The 21,364-nt window shown below is 26.3% G+C and overlaps 1 protein-coding gene and 1 long non-coding RNA gene across 4 annotated transcripts in view; both read right to left on the reverse strand.

The window, feature by feature from the left end:
* Positions 1-21,364, reverse strand: part of LOC107071566 (ADP-ribosylarginine hydrolase CG3568) — a 58,225-nt gene that overhangs the window by 25,343 nt on the left and 11,518 nt on the right. The gene's annotated exons all lie outside the window — the stretch shown is intronic.
* Positions 144-18,827, reverse strand: LOC149032764 (uncharacterized). The gene is made up of 2 exons (XR_016176338.1): positions 1,157-18,827; positions 144-469 (listed from the first exon to the last, which is right to left on the reverse strand). It is a non-coding gene; the product is annotated as an uncharacterized LOC149032764 (long non-coding RNA).

The following is a 21,364-nucleotide window of genomic DNA, read 5'->3' on the forward strand; positions in this document are numbered from 1 at the left end:
AAAAGAAAAAAAATGAAAAAAGTTTGAAAATAAAAAAAAACAAAATCGATAGAGATAGGAGAAAGAAATTTTTCTTTGTGACACATAATCAAAAAGTCATACACATTCGCATGCATACATGCATATCAACAACCAAAAATATACATATATATTATTATACATATATAGATAGATAGATTTGTATTTTGCAGTGATATTTGCTTTCATTGGGTGATAGCCGCGAGGGGCATATTTTCGAAATGGGATATATTTTTCCATGTAAAGAAAATTGTTCAGCATGTATATATATATATACACACACACATATGTATTGTCAATTTCTTCCTGTTTAAAAATGTCGGACAAAATGAATTGTATTTTTCTTTTTTTTTATTTATTTATTTATTTATGACCGACATGTATAATTTTCTTCTTCTTCTTTTTCTTCTTTGTATAATTGCAATTGTTAATTTTCATTTTTACCTAAAACCTGTAAACGACGAGAAATACAACATTAGAATTAATTTTTATTCATTGTTATTCGTTTATTTATTTACTTATTTTTTTATTTAAGGCGTCTTTTTTGTAAGATTGTGTTTTTTCCTATAAAAATCATTGAATTATTATTTGTGTTATTTCTATTATAAAAATATAAATTGCATTAATTTTGATATAAAAATAGAAATTTAAAATTACAAATTAATATTAATTTAATTAATATTAAATTTTTATATAATATATAAAAATATAAATTGTATATAATTTTATACAATAATTAATATAATTTATATAATATAAATTAATTAAATTTATATAATATAATATAATAATAATAATAAATAAAATATTATATAAATTTAATTAATATATTTAATATAGAAAATATATAAAAATATAAATTGTATATAAATTTATATTTTTATATATTATTTATATTATTTATATTTAATTATGTCATATAATTTCCTATATTTATCGGAACACACATATATTTATGTAAAAACACATAAAAAAAAATCTGATATCCTATAAATACAAATTTAAAGTTATCTAAAAAAAAAAAAAAATAACACCACCATTATTATCAAAGTTTTTTTATGGTGTATAGTATATTACCCATAATATAATTTCTTCTAATTTGTTCTTTTAAAACGCACAATATGAAAATATTTTTCACCTCGTTATGAGAACAAGAGGAGATGTTTTCTTTTTCCTTTTTATGGGGTGAACGTGGGGGGTGGGTTAGAGGGAAATGACCATCCCTTTTAATTACTCATTCTTCTCTCTCTTCTCTCTTCTTTTTTTTATTCTTCGAATCTTCGTAGACTAGTAACCATAAATGGGTGAAGAGAAAAAAAGCAAAAAAAGTTTTCACGATGACGAAGACGAAGGTGTGTGTGTGTGCTGTTTCTGCTTCTGCTTTTGCTGCTGCTGTTGCCTGCCTGCTTTTGATGATGATGGAGAAAGTAAGTTTTTTATTTCACCTTTCTTCTTCTTCTTCTTTTCTTGTTATTTTTATGATGGATACACCATAGCAAGAAAGGAATATTAAACAGGATTTTGGTTGAGAAGGGATCGTCGATCACGTAGTCCTATCCTATAGAATATATATACATGGTGTGTCTTATGGTTAGTTTTCTTTTTCACATATTTTCACACTGAAAAAGGTGTTAGAAACTTTAACCGTATTTTTATTCCATTTTTTTCTTTTCTTTTTTGTTTTTTTGACAAAAGGGTCTGTAAAAATTCAAAGTTTGTAGACCCTTGGATTTGTAGACCCTTCTACAAATCAAAGGTTTTTTTTTTTGGACTTTTTCTTGTATCAGATATCAATAATTTATTTTATTAATAATTACAATTGATGGAATAGTGTTTTAACAATTTATAACACGTATATGGTTTTGTTTAAAGCTAAATTGATTTTTCACGAAACTGTAAATGTAAGAAAACCGTAGTTTTTAAATCATTTAAATCTTGTTTGTTTTTGTTTGTATGAATTGATTTGAAAAATAAATTGAATGTAATGAAATTTTCGTGAGATATCAAAATAATTTATCTGCACTTAATATTTATAATAAAAAATCGATAGGATAATAGGATTGAAATTTACATACAAGGTTTCGTTCGGTAAAAAATACAAAAAACGATCTCATATTAAATCGTAAATCTTTCTCGTTGTTAATACACACACACACACACACACACACACACACATACATACAGTTATATATATATATAGTAAATTGAAAGTAACCAAATTTTTGTCAGGTATCAATAATTTATCTGCTCTTAATATTAATAATAAAAATCGATAGGATAATAGGATAAAGATTTACATAAAAGGTTTCGTTCGTGAAAAAAATACTTTTACGTGAAAATGTAATTTTTAAATAATTACAATCGTTTTTCTTGTTGAAAATTAATTTTTGAAAGATGATGATATTAATTACAATACACACAAAATACCACAATTACAATTGAATACATAAAAATCATAAAAAGTAGGGTTAGTTGAGTCATATGTAACTCTGAAAAAAACGTGAAATTGATTGAATTGTAATACAACGTCATCTACTGTAAAATTACAGTACTTTAAAACGTAGATAACCTCAAAATAATAAATCCTTCAATTTAAATAGCAAACCATTAAAAATATAAAAAGTAAGGTTAGTTAAGTCATATGTAACTCTGAAAAAAACGTGAAATTAATTGAATTGTAATACAACGTCATCTACTGTAAAATTACAGTACTTTGAGACCTAGATAACCTCAAAATAATAAATCCTTAAATTTAAATAGCAAACCATACTTTCGTATAAGTTTTGTCTGATATCAATAATTTATAATCCTCTTAAAATTAATAAACAATTCCCCATAAAACTGTAAAGGAAAGAAAATAGTCTTGAAAATAATTGCAATTGTTTATCTTGTAAAAAATTGATTTAGAAAGATGCTTTTCTTTCTCTATCTCGTTGTTAATACACGTACACATACTCATACACACATATATATATATGTATGGTTTATTCTAGGAAAATTTGAAAAATACTAAGTCGCAGTGAGTATTAATAGTCGACGCTGATTGGAGCAAGGACGTCATGTTCCTTTGACGATATCCGAGCATGAAATCCGTTAAGTAGCGGAAAATGTGTCTATTCACCCTAGCAAGAGCCACTCTCTTTCTCTCACCCTCTTATATATACACACACACACACATATTTACATATACATATACACGTACTGTATACTTTCGATCCCTTCACGTAAATCTCCCCTCTCTCTCTCTTTCTCTTTCTCTTTCTTTCATGGCTGGCACCTGCCTCGCAACGCAAAGTTGACGTCGTTTTTCTGTTTACCGATTCTGCCACCTCAACGACAGGGGTTCTGCGCGTTCGATTAAACTGGCGATCACGTAAAATGCTATGATCGTCGATATACAGTAGCCCAGTTCGATACTTTCTCAACAACTCTATATTATTCTATGATAAAACCATAACTTTCTATAATATTAAAGTGTCTTACACAATTTACAGTAAATTTTTTCTACAAACTAATTTACTTATGATAACTATTATACAGTTCTACATTTTTCTAACATACCACTGTATTATTATATGATAAAATCATGTCTTCGTATGATATTAAAATGTTCTAGAATTTACAGTCAATTTTTATTCAAACTAATTTGTTTTGTTTTGTTTCTTTCATTACTAATGAAAATTATTATACAGTTCGATACTTTCCTAACATACTACTGTATTCTTTAATAAAACCATAACTTCGTATAATATTAAAGTGTCTTAGAGAATTTACAGTAAATTTTTATTTAAACAAATTTGTTTTGAGAGTTGTTTTTTTCATTATTTATGAAAATGAATATACAGTTCGATACTTTCCTAACATACTACTGTATTCTTTGATAAAACCATAACTTCGTATAATATTAAAGTGTCTTAGAGAATTTACAGTAAATTTTTATTTAAACAAATTTGTTTTGAGAGTTGTTTTTTTCATTATTTATGAAAATTATTATACAGTTTGATATTTTCCTAACATACTACTGTATTCTTTGATAAAACCATAACTTCGTATAATATTAAAGTGTCTTAGAGAATTTACAGTAAATTTTTATTTAAACAAATTTGTTTTGAGAATTGTTTTTTTCATTACTTATGAAAATGAATATACAGTTCGATACTTTTCTAACATATCACTGTATTTTGTATAAAACTATAATTTTGTATAATATTAAAGTGTTTTAAAATTTACAGTAAATTTTTATTTAAACAAATTTGTTTTGAGAGTTGTTTTTTTCATTACTTATGACAATGAATATACAGTTCGATACTTTTCTAACATATCACTGTATTTTGTATAAAACTATAATTTTGTATGATATTAAAGTATTTTAAAATTTACAGTCAAGTTTTATTAAAGCAAATTTATTTTGAGTTGTTTTTTTTCATTACTTATGAAAATTATTATACAGTTTGATATTTTCCTAACATACTACTGTATTCTTTGATAAAACCATAATCTTCTATAATATTAAAGTGTCTTAGAGAATTTACAGTTAATTTTTATTTAAACAAATTTGTTTTGAGAGTTGTTTTTTTCATTATTTATGAAAATGAATATACAGTTCGATATTTTCTTAACATACCACTGTATTCTTTGATAAAACCGTAATTTTATATGATATTAAAGTGTCTTACACACAATTTCAATTAGATTTTTATTTAAACACATTTGTTTAGTTTTTTCTTTTTTCATTACTTATGATAATTATTATACAGTTTGATATTTTCTTAACATACCACTGTATTTTTCTATGATAAAATCATAACTTCGTATTATATTAAAATGTTGTATTCTCATTTCAATATGATTTTTATTTAAATAAATTTTGATTTTCTTTTTCATCTTATATGAAAATGAATATACAGTTAGATGTTTTCTTAACATACCACTGTATATTATTCCATGATAAAACCATAACCTTCTATGATATTAAAGTGTCTTACACACATTTTCAATTAGATTTTTATTTAAACACATTTGTTTTGTTTTTTCTTTATTTTATATTTTAGAAAAATTATTATACAGTTCAATACTTATCCTATAATAGTGTTTTAGAATTGCAACAGAAAAAAAATATTCTCTTTCCTCCCCTTCTCACCCTTGATATCATTCAACGTCCCAAATTTGAAATGTTAAAAGAATAATCTAAAATAAAGTATTAGTATATTAATAATTCTCTTTTTAAAATAACTCGAATGAATGCGAGATATTCCATAAAGGTATAACGTAATACCAAACCCCATCCCCCTCCCCCTCCTCCCCCTCCTCCCCTATCATTGATTTTCCATAACCCGTATCCCATAGATAAGAATCGATGCTTTTTCATAGTCGATACGATTTTTTTTTTTTTTTTTTTTTTTATAGTGAGACACAAAAAAGAAAGAGGATATAAAAAGGAAATCGTGGGTGGTTGAATAGGTGGAAGGAAGTACACAAAAAAAAGAAGTATGGTCAAAATGACAGAAAAAGACATAAAAGGAAAGAGAAAGAGAAAGAGAAAGAGAAAAAAGAAAATAATGTAAAATAAAATAAAATAAAATCAAATATATTTAATAAATTAATCTAAATATATATAAATTGGGTTTCATGTTGTTTGTCCGCAATGGACTTCTAAACTACTGAACCGATTTTCATAAAATTTTACACACTGTATGCAGTTTCATCTAATTTGAAATATAGGATTGTTTATATCTTAATTTATAATCGCAATATTTTTTTATTGCCAATTATTTGTTGATTAATAAAGAGTCATGATTATCTCTGTTAATTCGATAAGATTCTAACAGATTGCGGTAATAATTTATATGGCAAAACAACGTTTGCCAAGTCAGCTAGTATATATATATATATATATATATATATATATATATATATATATGTATAATATAATTTTTATATATAAATTAATAATATTATAATAAAATAATAAAAATATAAATATAATAAAAACCAAAATATAATAATACAATATATTATATATAAATTATATATAATATTATAATAACCCCAACCTCTCTCTCTCTCTCTCTCTCTCTCTCTCTCTTTGTGTGTGTATGTGCGGAAAATAATATTGTCACACGGTATATATGCATATAAATATATATAGACTCAGCTTTTATTTATCATTCCACTGAGATTTTTTTTTTCAATACTATCGAGATCTATATATATATATATATATATATACTTATTTTGCATCTGATCTACCTGATATATGTTTAGATGCATATATATTTAGAATGTGCATGAGAGAAAGAAAGAAAAAAAAAAAGAAAGAATGAAAGAAAGAGAAAGAAAACCTTTGGAGTTCTTTGAAAAGCAAGGAGAACGTTCTCTGAATACCACGAACCTTTTGGGTTTAAAACGAATAGGCGTGTATTCTTTATGTATTACCTTTAAACCAGGTAATCGTCAATAGTATATATGTATTTGTAAGTATACCTACACGCGAATACACACGTATACTACATACATGTATAATCCTCTCACTCTCTCAGTCTCTCTCTCTCTCTCTCTCTCTCTCTTTCTCTTTCTGTTGTAGGAATCGATTCAGGAAAATATCATCTAACGTGTTATATTTTTTTTGTTTCTTTTTTTTATTATCACATTATTATTTTTTTTTGATTATTATACAATAATAATTAAAATCATTTTATTCTTTCCTTTTTTTTTATTTTTATTTTTTATTTTATTTTTATTTAATCGAATTAATCTTTGACCTATATATTTTATCATTTTGAAGTAAATTTAAATAGATGCAATTTGTTGGATGCATTATTTATTTATTTATTTATTTATTTTTTGAATGTGTGAAACGAATAGATAAAAGGATAAATGTTATTTTATTGTAATTATTATTGAAAGATGATTAAATCATTTTATTCTTTCCTATTTTTTTTTTTTTTTTTTTGGTTATTTCATCAAATCGATTTTTGACCTATATTTTTTTTTATCATTTTCAAGTAATAATAGATGCATTTTTGTATATGTGAAAGTGTAAACGAATATTTCGTTTGAAACAAAAGTTCATGGATGTTATATTTTTTTATATTAACATTATCAAGTGTAAATTTAACCAAAATCAATCTATTGTGCAATTTTGAAGAACAATTTCCACACAATAATTGCCTGAACTTTTGATTCACCTCAATAAAAAAAAAAATAGAACAAAAGAAATTGGAATGATTGCAGAACGATGATTAAATGATTTATTTTCTTTTGTTGTTTCTTTTTTTTTTTATTCAATCAGAATTGGTCTTGGTCTTTAATTAATATCCAATATTATTTTGAAGTAAATTACAATAGGTGCATTTTGTATGATGTGTATGAATGTGTCAATGTGATAGATAAAAGATAAATGTCACATTTTAGTTTCAATTATTATAGAAGGATGATTAAAAAATGATTTGTTTTCTTTCTTTTTAGAATGAGAATTGGTCTTTGACCTATATCCTATAATTCCGAAGTAAATATAATAGATGTATTTGTATGTGTGAACGTGTGAACGAATAGATAGGAGAGAAAGAGAGAAAGAGAGAGATAGAAAGAGAGAGAGAGAGAGAGAGAGATAGAGAATCAATCAATCTCGTACACTTACTTCTCTCTCTCAGTTAAGCGTATATTAGATCGGTTCGTTATTAAATCATTTGGCAATCGGTGTGGGAACCCGAAAATCACGAAGCACCAATATCAGAACCAGCACCAGCACCAGCACCAGCAGCAGTACCAGGAACAGCAGCAGCATCCCAACGAAATGGGAGAAATTACGAAATCGTTATTTGGTATTACAAGCTTGGTTCATAGTGCAACACCCAATCTATTCGTTACGTTTCGATTATTTCCTCGTTCGATGATGACAATTCAAGGTAAAAGGGTCATTTGTGAGAAATAAAAGGGAAGGAAATGATAAAATTATTATTTTTCTATATTAAAATTCAGTATCACAATGTTTGTCCACGAATAACTTAGAAATTACTGAACCAATCTTAATGAAATTAATTTCATTTTGTGTATTTTTTTTCTAACTTAAAATATAGGATTGTTTTTATTTAGTTTTTTTTTTTCAATGTTTTTATTGTTAATTTAAGGATTTATTATTTTGTGGTTATCTAGATCTCAAAGTATTGTAATTTTTTTCAATAGATGGCGTTGTATTACAATGCAATCATTTCAAGTTTTTTTTTTCAGAGTTTCATACAACACAACTAACCTTGCTTTTTATATTTTTTTTTTTTCAGAGTATTATTATTTTATTTATTTTATTCTAATTGTGGTATTATTTTGTGTGTTTTATATATTATACATATATTACAAATTGTATACCTAATTTGAATTCCTTTAGTATTTAACCTAACTATACTTAACCTATAATTACGTATTACAATTTTTTAATAAGAATAAATATTTTTTTCTTTTCCTTCAGCGTTTCGTCTTCCTCTTTCACATTTTCTTTTTGTCAAAGATTTTTCCCTCCTTCATAATATTATTTTTCCTTTTTACGAATAGAAAGCAAAAAAAAAAAAAAACAAAAAACTGCAAGACGCATTCTGTCGTTACACTCTCGCATAACTGAACAAATTGATATTACGTAATAGAACGAGAATGTTTCGATGGTATCGAAGATAGAAAGGGTGCAGAGAGTGGAGAGGGGGAAATAGCAAAGGGAGAGGAGAGGAGAGGAGAGGAGAGGAGAGGGGGGGGGAAGGGGAAGGGGTGGACATGAAAATTTGTTCTATCAGTATATAGAGTGAGAGCTTCCTCTATGTTTACTTCGCATAGAGAGAACACACACCCTACACATCCGACTCTCCAGTCGATGTTATACACGTTTAAGGGTTTGAGGGAAACTGAAGGGGATGGTGGATAAATGGGGATGACAGGGTGGGGAGGGGGGTAGGGGTAAGGTTGATAGGAAGATTGTGTCAAAGCTTCGCAAATTCTCGTCGTATAGCATCGATTGCCACTTGGGCAAATACATCTCTAACGGTACGTTTGTAAAGTGGTTAGATAACACGCATATCCATTTATACATACATATATATATATATGTATATATGTATATGTATACGGATTCTAATTCCTCTTGAGACGTTTCATGACAATTCAAACGTCACGGGGACTCGGATAATAACCAATTGATTTCTTGGATTACCTCGATTACTAGTCAATTTATGGTTTTTATCATTCATTTTAAGAAATTTCTTTTTTTTTCTTATTTTTTTTTTTTTATGATGTCAGCATGAAACAGAGTTATCAGTAAATTTCAGGTACATACATACATGCATACCGAAATTAATTGTAAACGAATGAAGAAATTCATTTTCCAAATGGAGTTTGTTAATTATATATTTTTACGCCTGGAGATATGCAACCCGTTCGTACTTTGGTTCGTTGGTTGGTTGGTTCGTGAGTGTTTGATACGAGCGAGCTTTTAGGTAGAAAAATATATTTTCTTTTTTTTGTTTCGATACTACGCACCCATAGAAGGATTTGTAAAATATATATATATATATATATATTCATCTGCGTATTAGGTGTTGCCATTCACCAGGGGCACCCTTGACAGATGACATTTGCAGTCACGCTTATCGACACTGCTGCGAAAAGTGTTGCCTATCTTTAGGTGTTTGTATTTGATATTTGTCAAAAATATAGACAAATCGGGAACAACTTTTTAAATCTTTTATCTTTCTTTTTTATTTTTATTATCGTTGTATTTACTTGTGTGTTTGTGTGTGTGGCAACAAAAAAATTTGTACGATTCGCAAATAATGAATGCATCTGTATATTAAGTATTGCCATTCATCAGGGGCATCCTGGACAGATGATTTGTGCAGTCACAGTTATCAAAAGTGCAAATTGTGTTGCCTACTTTTAGGCGTTTGTGAAAAATATAGAAAAATAGTAAAAATGTAAACATATATGCATAAATGACAACTTTTTAAATCTTTTACATGATTTTTCTTTTTTTATCCTTGAATTTTTATTTTTGTACGTGTGTGCTAGAAAAGAAACACGTACGATGTGCAAATAATGAACCGGTGTACCAACAGAGTAGCCAGTTTTATTACAGGTAGCGAGGTTAACACAAAATTCTTTTTTTTATTTCTTTTATCTTCGTGAGAAAAAGAAATGGGTATAAAATGAGCAAGAGAAAGAAATACAATGAGAAGAGGAAATAATAAAAGGAAGTCAACTGGTCAATTTCAGGTATTTTCAAAAGAAGAACCGTGACCGTAAAATGTCGGAGTAGGAAATTTAAATTATTTTCACTGGTTATCGTAAAACTTTACGAGAAAGTTATTCTCTTTTTCTCTTCAACAATTTTTCTCACCAACTATTATCTACTTTTTGTTGTTTTTCATACTTGGACGAAATTTTTCGAAGAACACATTTGGTTGGTTAATGTGAGTGGTCTCATGATTGCGTTGTTAACCGAAAATACGAACGAACAAAATTTTATTATTATTATAATTATTATTTGAATCGAACAATGAGAAGGATTTAAATTTTACAAATCGATAATCTAAACCATCAACGAGTAAGTAATGAAAATAATGAGAAGGGGTGAGGAGGGTAAAGCATTTATTTTATTCCGTTAAATCTTTTGTGAACGCATAATATTAAATGCATCGGAATAGAATTATAATTCATAGAATATAAAATTGATAATCAAGTTAAAGTTGATTTACTTCGTTCGTAGAAATATAATAAATTGTTCAAGAATGTGGGAGGAGAGTAGAATAAACGTATGAAAAATTTCTATCAACGATAGTACATTGTACAAATATTTTATATAGGATTCTATGAAATATTATCTAACTACATTTCTCGTTTCACGTGGGTTTATGTATTTCATTTTCTCATATGATTCACATTATTCTTGCTATATCTCATTTTGTGATCGTTGGTTGTAGAATAGACATTTTTAAATAACATTTTTAAAAATATATAATGAATTGGTCTGTGTATTAGGTGTTGCAATTAATCAGGAGAACTCTGATAGATGACATTTGTAATTAGGCTTATCGGCAGTGCAAAAAGTTTTGCCTATCGTTAGGAGTTTGTGAGAAATATTAGTCGGTGTATTAGGTATTGCCATTCACCAGGAGCACCCTGAGAGATGATTTTTGCATGCACGGTTATGGGCAGTGCAAAACGTGTTGCATATCTTTAGGCGTTTGTGAAAAATTTTAGTCGTTGTATTAAGTATTGTCTTTAACCAGGGGCATCCTAAACGACGATATTTGTAGTCCCGTATATCGTCAGTGTAAAACGTGTTGCATATCTTTAGGCGTTTGTGAAAAATATTAGTCTGTGTATTAAGTATTGCCATTTACCAGGGGCATCCTAAACGATGATATTTGTAGTCACGTTTATCGTCATTGTAAAACGTGTTGCATATCTTTAGGCGTTTGTGAAAAATATAGAATAATTCTATTATATTTAGAATTGTGTTTGTTGTTCATGGAATATTTTTAAAATACTTAAAAGAATAAAATAGTTGAAAATTAAATAGAAAACTTGGTGAACGTTTTGAACATGCTATTGTTAAACATTTTAATACTACCATCTGCATTTCGAAATCTTATTTATATATATATGTTGTATATATGTAGTAAAAAGAAAAGCGAAAGAGGAAGGAGATAGAAAAGAAAAATAGAATAAAAAGAATGTAACGTTAACAAGATCATGCTAGAAAATTGCTATGAGAGCGTATGATTCGTATATGAATCGTGAATCTTCTCTTGCGAACGTTATTCTATATTCTACGTATAACACATGAGTTCTATACATATATGTATATACATATATATATATATGGTTTATTTTCAACTTTGAAAATGAACTCACCGTTAGAAAGAGATACGTGCAATCAGCGAGTTCCTTTTTTTTTTTAATTTTATATTTCGTTTAACACGTAACATTTTATCATTCTTTTTCCCTTTACTTTTATCATATTATTTCATTACGAAGTTATAGTATAAATCAACTTAATCCTGTTATTATTATTATTATTATTATTAATAACAAGTAAGTTTTGTAGTTAACTTTTGACGAATAACAGTGAAGTATTGTACGAAACATATTTTAAAGTTAAACCAGTAGTGAAGTTTCATTAACTTTCTGCATCATTATTTAAATCTGATCTAATTTACATATTTTATTATTTATGTATTCCGATTGTTCCTATAATGCATAGATCTGCATATCAATTATAGATATGTAATATTATCCTGTATTATACTTTTGACAATACTTTTATCAATTATTTCATTCATTTATTATTAACAAATCCGTATTGTGGTATCCTATCAGAAATTATTGTCAATTATTCTGTAATCAAAATAATTTATTGATAAATACCACAAATATTATTTATAATTAATACGAGTAAATGAATTGGTTCGATTAACAAATTTTTGTAAATTATGCAACAATGAGTTAGTTAGGTTCACATATATACACTTATGCACATATTTTAGAACACATACTCATACATAAAGAGATAGATAACAAGTAATTAGAGTTTGACATTGTTCAGAAATTGCAGAACGTTGAAACAAGATGATGCATTTGTATTTACGTATGTGTGTACGTGTATTTCCAGAGATTCGTGTAAATCATCTACACAAGAGTTTCTAGAATATCTTCTATTACAAATGCACAGGATTCATATCGTATTAACATAATGCATCAGTATTATGCAAATATTATATACATATGACTAAAATATCATATGTCTGTAGAAGAGAATTTGTTAGTCTTGTTTGTTTTTTTTTTTATTTTTTTTTTTTTGTTTGTTATTACTCATCTTTTCTTTATTTTTCGAATTTTTTCTTGTAACTTCAATGTGTACGTACAATTTATTATTATGGATAGAAAATTATGTAGATTCTAGATTCTAGAAAATAAATTTTTTTTCTGTCAAATTTTCCTCTACGATTTAACTTGACTTATTTTTTGTTATTTTTTTTTTATTATTATTATTATTATTATTCCATTTAATATTTAAAATTGCATGTGCAAATGCAAATGCAAAGTTGAATTTTTCACTTTGGCCTTACTCTTTTTAAAACTCTCTCTCTCTCTCTCTCTCTCTCTCTGTTTTTATCTCTCATAACCTTTTTCTTATTTAATATTAATATTAAATATTACACGATGAGTTTTATAAATAAATAAAAAAAAAAATAAATAAAAAAGAAATACAAATTATGTAGGTACGAATTTATTACAATTTTTCTTTTTTTTTGTTTTCAATTTCATTTTCACATTTTCATCGAATGCATTTGTAGATGTGTAAATTTGTGACATATGTGGAAATAAGTTCAACCTTTTCATTTATTCATTAATCTATCTCTATTTATCTCTTTCTATCTTCTTCTCTCTCTCTCTCTCTCTCTGTCTCTCTCTCTCTCTCATCGCGTCGTTTCTTCGTGTCCCTAGATTCTCATATTAGCTCTATCACATCCTACTAATCTCAAGCTCCAGTTAAGTCAACCCATTAATACGTATGAAACTACGACGGAAGTTCTAACTCGTGGATTGTTAATGCGACGGAAAATTCAAGTACTGTCTCAGAATACGAAGAGAAGATTAAATTATTAAATAGACTACTATCATCTTTTTTTTTTTTTTACTACCAATTTTAATTTGTTTTTCTTTTTCATTTTTTTACTTTCGTATTATTTTATTTCTATATTTACGTATGTATTTTTTGTATTTTGGAATAGGTTTGTTCATTAGTTTGTTGTGCGCATGCGTAGAATGGTCAGCCATCTTTTTTTTCTCAGAACACGAAGAGAAGATTACATTAAATTAATTAAAGAGACATTACTGCCCTTTTTTTGAGGATTTTGTTTGTTTTTCTTTTTCATCTTCTCTTTCATTTATTCACAGTTTCATTTTTTACTTTTGTTTTATTATATTTTTATATTTATTTATATATTTTTTGTATTTTGGAATAGGCCTGTTCAATCTTTTGCTGTACGCATGCGTAGAGTTGTCAGCCATCTTTACTTCTAACCAATTTCTTTTTGAACAAATTAATTTTCAATAAACGTGATAAAATATCGGATTGATAGATTGCAAAATTGCAAGAAAATTACATAAGAGAATCATAATCAATTTAAAAATTATTTGATAGCAAGTTATATTTCATTTCATTAAATATTTTAATTGAAACAATACGAGACACTTGAAAGGCCATCTTTTTAACATGGCGGTTGCGCATGCGTACTTTGTATCACTAACAAACTTATTTAAACGTTTCGAAAGTTTCGAGTTTAGAATCATTTTTGATTCATTTGTTCAAAATATTATTTGTGAATTATTTTTAACTGCCAAATAACAATTTTTCTACTTTAATAGCCACTCCCCTCTCACGACATTTCACCAATGCAACAACGGTCCCGTTAAATGTTGCTAGTTGACAAGCGTGTAAAGCTGAAAGTGGCAGACAAAATGCCATTTGGCAGATATGATAAATTATAAATAAACAACAAATTTATTTATTTTTTTTAAATTTAAATTATACTTTCGAAATGTTAAACAATTGTTAAATAATTCTTGTTGACAATTCGTATGATTAATTTGATTCATGATTCTATTATGTCACTAAACACGTATGAAAAAATGAGAAATAGTAAATTATTAAAAATTAATTTATTTAAATATATTCGTCAACAATTATTCCTCAAAAGTAAAAAAAACTTGTGAAAAAAAAATACAAAAAAAAAAAAGAGGGTTCATTTTACGAGCACGAATTCGTCCTATGTTAACAACTTCTGTTGAAGTTTGTACAAGCCCAGTGTTTGAGGATGATGGTTTTAAGGGTCGAGTGGTTTGTTTCTTCGATCGAAACTACTACGAGTTACAAGGATGTACCTTCAATTGCAATTTGTATTACGTAGTTTAAAATAATCTTTCCCTTTTTTGTAACACGTATTTGCATTATCTACAAACGTGTATGTAAATTCAGTTGATACGATTAATTGTTTATCAATGAAATTTAAGTTTATAGAAATTTATGAACATTTAAAAATATTTCTAAACAAAATCATTAAATTTATAAACATTTTCTTATATTTTTGTTTAAATAACAAATAGAAATTGGTTTACCGTTGAAAAATTGTGATAATTTAGATTGTTAAATATAATAATTACGTACAGGTATATTTGTTTATAAATATTTATCCATAAATGAATTTTATCATGAATTAATGGTTTATTATTAGTGTACACACATACACATATACACACGTTTACGTAAATAAGCTCATGTTTCGGTTATTTCAAATAGGATTAGGTGTATCTGTAAATACGAATGATACTTTAAACAACAATTTCACCTGTAATTATTTATAATATATGAAATGTTGATAATATTATCACATTTTTAATTAATATTAAATTTATTATAATATAAAATTAAAATCAATTTTAATATTTATTCATTTAAAATGAAATTATTGAAAAAGTAAATTTTGAAGACTACATTTTAAATTGAAACAAAGGTTAGTATTTTCATGGAATTTGTAATTATTTAAATTAAATTTATTAAATTTACATTTCACTTTTAAATTATTTCATTTATATAATTTTTAGAATTTTAATTAATTTAATTAAATAATTTCAATTTGTTCTTCCAATAACATTGACAATTTACAAAATATCAACGAAAAATGAATACTCAACTTAAACAAATTTCTACAAAAAAAAAAAAATATGCAAAAGTAAAACGTAGATTGATCGATGTTTAATTAACGAAAGAAAAATGTGTTCCTTCTCTCTCTCTCTCTCTGTTTCTCTTTCTCTTTTTTATTTTTCTTGTCACAACCCTTTTCCAACCCCCTACTCCCATATTCCAAACTAAATTCTCTCATCTAGTTTTCAATTTTTTTTTTTTTTTCTAATTTATTTTCTCGTCGCACCCCTTTCGTATCCTTTTCCCCTTCTCTCTTTTTTGAAGTAAATCTGTCATCCTAGTTTTCAATAAAAACATCCAACCCTTAACCCCCTTTCATCCCTTTTCCCTGACACTCAACCATCATCATCAGCATCATCATCATCATCATTTCGAATGAACTCTGAGATTTCTCCGAGTTTTCTACTCACAGTCATCGACTTTTCTTATTTCATTCGAGTACGTGGAATTGAGTTAAGGGTTGGGGGTGGTGATTTTGGGGTGGGATAAATTTCGTTTTCCTTTCGAACGAATTTACTCTTCGACCCTTTGACGTTTTACTCTACTACTGCTATTTTTTTTTTCTTTTTTTATGGATTCGTCGATTCAAATACACACAACGTACTTAATCTTTTTGTGTGTGTTTTTTTTACGTCTTTCATGGGTAATCCAAGAAGAGAGAGGGGAAGGAAGGAGGGTTCGGGAAAGGATTTCTGTCGATGTTTTTTCTTTCCTCCCCTTCCTCCATTGACAACCCTTTTACTTCCCTCACCGTAATGCTCAACTTCAATCAGAACCTGTCGTAATTTTAATCCTTGCAGTTCGTGTCCTCGAACTGATCGAAAAGATTGCAATCGAAGCTGCTTTAATGTTTGATTCAACATGGAATTGGATTATACATTAATATAACGATATTTAATAATAATAATGATAATAATGTTAAATCGATGATTACATATTTTTTTTTATTTAATAATTAAATTGTGTGATTTAATAAATGTGTGGTTAAGCTAATCGATGATGATGATGTTAATGATGATGATGGTGAGGAATTGGATAGGTAATCTAAATTGATTTTTATTTTACGTTAATTAATTTGATTATTTATTCATTTATAATTATTATATAAATGAATGATACTTTTTGTTTTGATTTTTTGTTTATTTTATGAATATATTAATTTTATTAATTATTTAATATATTATTTTTTATTTATTTATTCATTTATAATTATTAAATAAATAAATCATATTTTCTTTCTTTGGTTATTTTATGTATAATAATTTTATTAATTATTTAATTTATTATTTTCAATTATTTATTCGTTTATAATTATTTTTTTTTCTTTTTTTTTCGTGTGGTTTGTTATCTCGGGCACTCAGTCCTTGAACCATTGTGCCTGGGCCCCTTGCGGGGAGCACCCATCAATTGTGGTGGGGTCCCCGTGGGCAGCCATGTCCTCCGTGCGAAGTGCAGCACAGTCAGGTCCCCCCCCCCCAAAGGCCCATCACATCGAATGTTGGGCGGTGGTCCCAATGGCATCATTTCTGACGCCCGCGAGCCCAAAGCCACGACGACGAGCACAGGGCATGTCCCCCTTCGTTCGATGTCGGAGAGCGGGGACTCGAACCCGCGAATTCCGGACGGGAGTCGAGCGCTCTACCAACTGAGCCATGCCGTGCTCTTATAATTATTAAAAAAATAAATAAATAAAACATTCTTTCTGCAATTTATTTTAATTTTACGTATAATAAGTTTATTCATAATTTATTATATTATTTTCAACATAATTATTCATTTATAATTTACTAAAAAAATTAATCATACTTTCCTTCTTCCTTTTTTTTTGTATTAATTTTTTTTGTATTTTACATACAATACTTCTATTAATTATTTAATATATTATTTTCAATTAATTATTCATTCATAATTATTAAATAAATAAATCATACTCTCTTTCTTCATTCTTTCTTCTATTTTTGTTTATTTTACATACGATACTTCTATTAATTATTTAATATATTATTTTTAATTATTTATTCATTTATAATTATTAAATAAATTATCTACACATTCTTTCTTCAATTTATTTTAATTTTACGTATAATAATTTTATTAATTATTAATTATATTATTTTTAATTATTAATTCATTTATAATTACACATTTTTCTTCTATCTTCTTTTTTTTCTATCATTTTTCATATGATATTTTTATTAATTATTTAATATATTATTTAATTATTAAATGAATATGTAAAATTTTCTTTCTATCTCTTTTTTTTTTTTTATAGATATTTTATTGAAAATTTAAAATCGAAGATACTTTTATCAGTTTTTTTCGATGATGGGTGGAGGTTTAGGGTTCTTCAATTTTGTCGAAGGACATTCACGATCACAAATACAATCTTTATACACACACACATATATATATATAAAGTATATAAACTTCATCGTAAAGAAAGAGAGAGACAGAGAGAGAGACAGAGAGAGACAGAGAGAGAGAGAGAGAGAGAGAGAGAGGTTGAGAAGAGGAGAGGGATGAAACTCGACTTTTGCATTAACTTCAACAAGTTTCGTACGACCTATCCTTCGACAACTTGTACTATGTATACATTAACGATTATTGCGAATAAAATAGAACTTTGTTCGACTGTAATAATTTAATATATCGAACATGATGTATATTCCAAGATATATCATCACTCTTACGAAAAAATTTCTTTCAATTTTTATCTAAACTCCTTGCATGATAAATAAATTTCAAATATACGTTGTTACAATTCTTTTTTTTTTTTTTTTTAAACTTATCCTATAAATTATGAAAATATTATTACATCAATAAATATAGAGAAAAATAAAAATTGATCTAAATTAGATTAGCAAAATTATATTAATTTCTTTTTTTAATCGTAACGTTGTACGATTTTTAATTAATTCAATAAATTTAATAAATTTCAAATAAGTTGCTACAATTGTTTGTTTAACTTATCTTATAATATTTTGTAATTAAATATTACCTATATAATTTATTTTTTAATTATTACAGTGTATGATTTTGTTTTTTAAACTCATCTTATAAATTATTATAACAATATATTCAAAAAAGTATTTTATACTGTTTAAAAAATTTCTATAAATTTAATGAAAACTCTCGTTGTGTTATAATTAAATAAATTTCAAATATTAACAATTTATTTATTTTTAATTATTACGTTACACGATATATATATATTTTTTTAAATTAATTATCTTATAGATTATTATAATATTATTATAACAATATATTGAAAAAAAGTATTTTATACTGTTTAAAAAATTTCTATAAATTTAATTAAAACTCTCGTTGTAGTGTTAAAAATACATTTCAAATATTAACAATTGATTTATTTTTAATTATTACGTAGAACGAATATTTTTTGTAGATTATTCAAATATTATTACAACGTTGATATGTATTCAAAAAAAAAAAAATATTACAACTCTCATACTGTTTAAAAAATTTATATAAATTTATATAAATTGAATTAAAACTCGTTGTATTGTATGATAAAAAATAATCTCAAATATTAATAAATTTACTTATCATTAGGTTGGACAATTTGTTTTCTAACTCAATTTATAAATTATTATAATATTATTACAACAATACATATTCAAAGAAATATCATACTATTTAAAAATTTATTTCTAAATGTTCAATCAAAATTCATTCTACATTAAATAATTTCATATATTATTCACATGAATTATTTTTAATTGTCACATTGCACACTTCATTTTTTTTCAAATTATCTTATCAACTATTACAGTACATTATCTAGATGATATTGTGTTAAATTATTTTTCTTTATTATATATAATAATATTCTAACAAAATATATTTTAGAATTTATTATCGATTTGTTTATAAAGCTAAAGACGATAAGCATAAGCTTTTTTTATTTTTATTATTACCACATAATCGATGAATTATTGGATATCGTGTATATATATATATATATTAAAAAAAAAAAATTGTGTTGATTACAACGGTCGAATTAACGATCTCCACTTTTTCTTTTTTTATTTTTCTTCTTTCCGTTCATTTTCTATTTTTTTTTATTTTCTTCTTTTTATTTCATTTTAACAAAAAAATTTACGGAGGTTATCGTCAGGTATTTGGGTTCATTTTTGTTTTGTTTTGTTTTTTTACACTTTTTACAGTGTCGTAAATTTCACAGTTTACGTACATGAATAAAAAAGAGCGCGTTGGTTGGTGCATAACGCACCACCTGTTTTTTCATATTTTGGAAATGCTTTTGCAAAAACAAAAACAAAAAAAAAAAAGAAATGAAAAAAAAAATTCGTCGATAAAGTACTGGTGAAAAATCAATAATACCTGTGAATAGTACGAGAACAATAACAGTTTCTTTTTTATTTTTATTATTTTTCAATTATGTGCAAAACACATCACAATTGTGGTGATAAAAAATTTGTTTGGAATGTTAGTCGATTTGTTTCTATTCTTTTTTTCTTTTACCAATGTCAAACCTTTGCCAACACTGTGAAAACGTTGATTTATTTTCTATTCTATTTTGTGTTTTGTTTTTTTGTGTGTGTGAATTCAGTGTGTCAAAAGTTTAAAAAATTAAATACACATATATGTATACAGAAATTATACAAAGAAATGTACAAAATTTAATAAATTAAATAAATTATAATTAAATATAATTAAATATAACAATAGTAAATAAAATAATAATTAAAAAAACAACTATCAAGGGGCTTAAAACTTTCCTATTGACAGATGATACGAGAAAACCGCAATTAACAGCAAAGTATAACGTGTTGCCTTCTTTCAGGGGGCATTTACAGCAAAGTATACCGTGTTGCATTCTTTTAGGCGCACTCACAGCAAAGTATACCCTGTTGCATTCTTCCAGGCGCACTCACAGCAAAGTATACCCTGTTGCATTCTTTCAGGCGCACTAAACTGTTTTCCTCACACACTTTTATCTTTTTTTTTTATTGATAATAATATAACGAGCTAATGAAAATTTTCATGATATATTATAAATAATTAAATGCTTAAAAAAAATAATCGATAAATAAACGGGTACAGTTTGAATTTAGTTTGATTATTTATTTGACCGATAAATTTGATCGCGGCCAGAAATTTTCTACCATTTCGAATGGAATTCAACTTTAGTAACTTCGAATCAATTTCGATCGATCGATCACAGAGAAAGGGAATAGGGTGGTGAGTGGGTGAATGGGTGGTTGAGGTGGGTTAGGTTAGGGGAGGTTACATTACTTTCATCGAGTGACACTTTTGTATTTCCGTTTGGTCGCTTTAGAAATATATATACAGGGTGTCTGAACTTTTATTAGTTTGAAAAAATATCTACGATGATTCAACGATTAATTAAATGTACGGGAAATGAAATAAACTTGTTAAATAAACTTTTAAAATGAATTATATTTTTTATATGTCGTTTCATGTATTTTTCTTCTAATATTTTTTTTTACAAAGTTTGAGACACCTTGTATACGAAAATAATATTAGGTTTGTGGGATTGATATTTTATTTTTTAAAAGTATAAATCACTGTTCAAAAATTAATTCAATTAGTTTCCCC

This window comes from Polistes dominula, unplaced genomic scaffold (assembly GCF_049000335.1).
Source record: "Polistes dominula isolate Pdom_NZ unplaced genomic scaffold, Pdom_raw_medaka contig_84, whole genome shotgun sequence".
In the NCBI taxonomy this organism is placed as follows: domain Eukaryota; kingdom Metazoa; phylum Arthropoda; class Insecta; order Hymenoptera; family Vespidae; genus Polistes; species Polistes dominula.